This window comes from Nansenia antarctica (assembly GCF_963989245.1).
Source record: "Nansenia antarctica genome assembly, contig: SCAFFOLD_269, whole genome shotgun sequence".
Lineage (NCBI taxonomy): Eukaryota > Metazoa > Chordata > Actinopteri > Argentiniformes > Microstomatidae > Nansenia > Nansenia antarctica.
The window spans coordinates 52,447-58,258 of record NW_027662409.1 but is presented as its reverse complement, the minus strand read 5'-3'; the positions used below and the strand labels follow the sequence as shown (position 1 = coordinate 58,258).

At 46.8% G+C, this 5,812-nt stretch overlaps 1 long non-coding RNA gene across 1 annotated transcript; it reads left to right on the top strand.

Moving 5' to 3' along the window:
* The first annotated feature begins 757 nt into the window (after positions 1 to 757).
* On the top strand, positions 758 to 2,781 carry LOC308175669. Its single transcript, XR_013937979.1, has 3 exons — positions 758 to 991; positions 2,422 to 2,497; positions 2,748 to 2,781. It is a non-coding gene; the product is annotated as an uncharacterized lncRNA (long non-coding RNA).
* Positions 2,782 to 5,812: the final 3,031 nt, after the last annotated feature.

The window sequence follows — 5,812 nt, the reverse complement described above, 5'->3', positions numbered from 1 at the left end:
TTTGCCTGTTTTAACCTGCTGTGGCTTTCGCTCTTGTATTATGTTTTACTGTGTCTTTTTCCTTGTTATGTAAAGCACTTTGTGACCCTTGGTCTGGGAAAGGTGCTCTATAAATACATTTGACTTACTTACTTACTTACTTTTACTTCATTTCAGGATTTCACTATGAAGTTTGCAACGAGGTGGATAAAAAGGACTTTGATAAGGCCATCGAGACTATCGCCGTCGCCTTTAGTAGCAAGTGAGTAGCAACCCCACGTGGTTCACCCCTCCTTCCCTGTCTGAGAGCGAAATAACTTTTTTTCACAGTATTTCCTGTCACAGGTATCTGTTTGACTTTGAATTCTTGTGACTTGTGGTAACCTCCACAATGAGCCACCGCAGCACTCCAGGTGTTAGACTGGTCCACTGGTATACTGGTGGTGTGGGCCATATATCGTGAGTTTAGAATTCTAAGGTTCTATCTCCGTTTAGGGCAGTTCAGAGATATTGAGCGTCAAAGTTTTTACATTCCATTACGTTTTGTGAGATGGAACATTTGTATTTTATAAACTACTAACTCAAAAATGTCAACATTTAAAAAATAACACCACACAGGCATTAATAAACACCTAATGGATCAGATTATGTAAAAAAACTATATTTTGACAAAAATGGAGATAGAACCTTATAATTCTAACGTCACAATATGTAACTGGTGGTCATAGGAGGGGACAGTATCAGTACGGGGGGATGGGGGCGGGGCGGAGGTGTTGTGTAGAGACAAAAAGGAGCTCTGTGATGAAAAAAAAACAATAAAAAAAAAACATGGGAGAGCCATTTGCATGAGGGTGAGCAGAAAACAGGAAGTGGAGCGGTGGCTTTTTTTGTTTTTTCGCGTAGAAACAGAACACGAAACTAAAGACGCAGCCATTTGACGCCTGCTGTCTGAAGAACAGGTTGATCAACAGACAAGGAGCACACTACGTTATCCTCTGACAGGATGTGACAGGTGAGAGAGAGAGAGAGAGAGAGAGAGAGAGAGAGACTCTGTGTGTGTGTGTGTGTGTGTGTGTGTGTGAGAGTGTGTGAGTGTGTGAGTGTGTGAGTGTGTGAGTGTGTGAGTGTGTGAGTGTGCGAGCGTGCGTGCGTGTGTGCGCATATGCCTATGTGTGTGTGTGTGTGTGTGTGTATATGCCTGTGTGTGTGTGTGTGTGTGCACGCGTGTGCGTGCGCGCGTCGCTGTGGCAGGAGGTGTGACAGTCTCAGCTCTCAGAGCGGATGTTTGCGGGGCAGTGAGGCCAGCTTCCTGCTGGCACTGACACAGTGTGTCTTTATCTCTGCCTGTCCTCCCCCCAACCCCACCCCCAACCCCACACCCCCCACACACACAGGCAGCCTCTGAGACTCCAGATAACACAGCTCCCGCCACCCTATTCATCATGTAGCTCAGCCACTGGCACGTTGTCATAGCCTGGGGCTATTACGACCCGCAGCCCGGGGCTATTATGACCCGCAGCCCGGGTGCCAAACACCATCATCATATACCCTGTTGTTGTTTTGAGTGTCCTCACGAGAGAGGCCTAGTAGAGTGAAATAGATCCCCCCCAGCCACGTTCAGTAAATCACCACTCGGCGCCCCAAAAAAATAAACTCTTTACGCATTATCTGGTGTCTCCTAAAAAATAAAAAAAACGGTATCATTCGCCCAGAGACGAAGCGCTTGAACAGGGTATCTCTCTCTCTGCCTGAATGAAACTGGAACGTTGTCACTGAACTAAGGGTCGAGTTCAGATCCAGTTTATTTTACTTGTTGATAACTAAAACAAAAATAGCTTCTGTTACCAGTATGTTAACCTGTCCAACCTGTCTGATACCCATCACCCCTCTCTGTATGGGTGGCCATATAGGGGTAGTGGGAGGGCCTAATGGATAGTGAGTTGGTGATCAGAAGGTCGTGAGTTCAAATCCCACCTGGGTACACCACCACTAGTAATACATGGTATTACTGTTATTTCAACATAGTGTGCCCTTGAATAAGGCATTTAGCCCTAAGTTACTCCAGGGAGAATGTCCCTGTAATCCTTAATTGTAAAATAAATGGTTAAGATGTAAATGTCGAGGCCATCAGAGCTATAGGACCTAGAAGAAGGTGTGGTTGAAGGTGTGTGATCAGTGCAGGGGTGCAAACGTGTCACCTTTCTGCAAAATTAGCCGTTTTAATTTCGAAATAGGTCATCCATGCAAATCATGTAGATCTGCCCCCAAAAAATATATTATATTAATATATATAATATTAAAAGGTTAGGACCCCCCCCCCCATCAACAAAAATGTTATCCACGCATTGATAATTTGTCTTAGTGCAAAGAAATAGTGGCACCTTTTTGGGCCATCACCAGTTTGCACCCCTGTCAGTGACCGTCTCCCTCCCAACCCTCTAGTCGATGGAGAACCTGCACGGGCCGTCAGGCCAGGGGGCGGAGGGCAGCGCCTTCAGGAACGACCTGCAGGACCTCGGTAGGACAACCAGCTCTCTCTCACTCTACTGTCCAATACCACACACACTCTCTCTGTATGTCCAATACCACACACACCCTCTCTGTATGTCCAATACCACACACACTCTCTGGACCTCTTACCCTCTTCTCTCTCTCTCTCTCTCTCTCTCTCTCTGTGTGTGTGTGTGTGTGTGTGTGACTGTATCTGTGTGTGTGTGTGTGTGTGTGTGTGTATCCGTGTATCCATGTGTGTGTGTGTGTGTGTGTAGCAATGAGGGCAGAGGAGGTGGACATCATCCTGCAGCGCAGCGAGGGCGGCGTGGACTCGGCTCTGCTCTACGCCAAGACCATCAGCAAGTACATGAAGGACCTGATGAGCTACGTGGAGAAGAGGACGTCCCTGGGTGGGTCCACCAGCACGGGGCAACGCTGCCCGCGGACATAACCACCTTATTCGGTTGTTAAGTCTGACGTCACGCGTGACGTTTAGCAATTTCCAGGTCATTCAAATAAAACATTCCCGCACCAGAGTACCAGTGTACTAAAGCGGTAGAATGACAGTTCAATCGTTTTTTAGACTGGGATCTATTCATACAACAAGGGACACAGCACTTTCCCGTTTTTCCCATATTGTCAGGTTCTTTGAGCCTCGGAAAAGTGCTTATCAAATATAATGAATTATTATTATTACTGAGGCATTTCGAAGAGAGCGCCTCAGCCAACGTTGGACCGGGAAACACGTCACGACTTAACAACCGAATGATCTTGACATAATGACCTTGACATAATGACCTTGCAGGCAGGTGGTTTGGGTGTTTGTTACTTGAAACAATACATTAATTTGTTCCCATGTTTTGTCCATCACACAGAGGTGGAGTTTTCCAAGGGCCTCCAGAGACTGTATCAGGCCTCCAAGCACAGCATCACACAGGTAACAATCCCTGCTTCACAATTGAACAAAGTGATTATTTTCGTATATTATGAACTCATTAATTATTCGAATTATTCATTTTCAACTCAGTGATGACATCCAGTTTAATATATTCAGATGATGACGATGCTGTTTTCTTCTTTTTTTTCTTTCTCACGTTCATTCTTTCCTCCCTCCTCTTGCCTGGTCTCTCTCTCTTGTGTCAACCTCTCCTTACGACCCCTCCCTCTCTTCTGTCTCTCCTCCTCTCCCTCCTCTCCCTCTCTCCTCCTCCTCTCCCTCTCTCCCACTCCCCTCCTCTCCCTCCTCTCCCTCTCCCCTCCTCTCCCTCCTCTCCCTCTCTCCTCCTCCCCTCCTCCCCCTCTCTCCTCCTCCTCTCCCTCTCTCCTCCTCCTCTCCTCTCCCTCTCTCCTCCTCCCCTCCTCTCCCTCTCTCCTCCTCCCCTCCCCCCCCTCTCTCTCTCTCTCCTCCTCCCCTCCTCTCCCTCTCTCCCCCCTCTTCTCCCTCTCTCCTCCTCCTCTCCCTCTCCTCCTCCTCCTCCTCTCTCCTCCTCCCCTCCTCCTCTCCCTCCCTCTCTCCTCCTCCCCTCCTCTCCCTCTCTCCTCCTCCCCTCCTCCCCTCCTCTCCCTCTCTCCTCCTCCCCCCCTCTCCCTCGCTCCTTCTCTCCCTCTCTCCTCCTCTCCCTCTCTCCTTCTCTCCCTCTCTCCTCCTCCCCTCCTCTCCCTCTCTCCCCCCTCCTCTCCCTTTCTCCTCCTCCTCTCCCTCTCCTCCTCCTCTCCCTCTCTCTCTCCTCCTCCTCTCCCTACCTCCTCCCCCCAGCCCCACATGCCCTTCTACTCCATCTACTCCTTGGCTCTAGAGCAGGACATGGAGCAGAGTGCAGGAATACATCAGGCCACCTCCACCCTGCACACACAGACCTTCCTACAGGTATACACACACACACACACACACACACACACAATAACCCCCCCCCCCCCCCCCCCCGCACCAGTACACAGCCAGACCTTCCTCCAATTACACTACATACAAGACTGAACTCTCTCTGGGTTATGAATAATGATGATGTGTGTGTGTGTGTGTGTGTGTGTTTGTATGTCTGTGTGTGTGTGTGTGTGTGTGTGTGTGTGTGTGTGTCTGTCCCGTACCCCCAGCCTCTGATGCAGCGTAAGCACGAGCACGAGAGGAAACGTAAGGAGATCAAGGAGCATTGGCACCGGGCCAAGAGGAAACTGGTGAGACATCATCAACCCTCCCCCCCTCTCCTCTGTTGATGCAATACGGCTCACGAACAACATGTCATCTGCCCTCGTCTGAACCCTCCACCGTCGCGGAGAGTCTCACGTTGACATAACCTCAGTTCTGTTTGGACTAAGCCCACGTAGTCGTACCCCAGGGATGCGTTTGTCGTAGGTCCCGAGGCCACCCACCGAGAACTGTCCTAAAAAGGAAAAAAACGACAACTGTTGTATAAAAGCAATATCACACTCGAGGTCGTGTGTTAGGCCTGCGGCCTCGTACCTACGACCGAATCACAGCCGTGCTGATATTCAGTATAACACACTCCCTCTCGTGTGATATTGCTTAATTCATCCATGCAACTATGTTGGTGTTTATTGTTTATTGACTCTATAGAACTGTGTTGGTGTTTAGTTTTTATTCCATATACAACTGTTTACTTTTTATTGACTGAAATTGTTGATCCCTGTGCAATGTGACTACCAGGGTCCACAAAAGTGATGCTACTTAACCCTCCTTCTCTCTCTCATAGATTGACAAAACCAAAGATGAGATGACAAGGATGTGAAAATTTACATTTGTGAAATATTTGTTCTTGAAGAAGTTCCTGAAGCATATAATGTGCATTGCACTTTAACTTTTTAAATGTTTAATGTTTTTAACATTTGTGATATTTGAATGTTCCTGACGAAACTTGTAACCTACGCGTTTTACGTTTTACATTTTTTTAGTTCTGTGATATTTGAATGAATTTAAGAATATTTTTGACTTGACCACTTGAAAAGATTGTAATAAAAACTTTGTTCCGTTTTCTTTAGTCTGAACTGTATTGTGTACATTTTAAATAGACTTTTAACTACCTGCGGTTTTCTCATCATTTGGGGCGACCATCTGTCATGTGGGGTAACCAACTATTGGCAATTACTGTACTAAATTCAAAATAGAATATCCATCAGTTTTGGCTCAAATATTAATCAATTGTATACTATGCTTAAAGTGGATATTATCTGTACACATTTTAAATCAGTTTTATGGGTTTTAGAACAAAAATGGGTATTGTAACTGCATTACGAGGGAGACTGCCATTATAGAATAAACTTGTGAAGTCATGGTTTACAAAAAATTAAAGGGCACACAAGCCTGTCTTTCTTAAACAGTTTATTT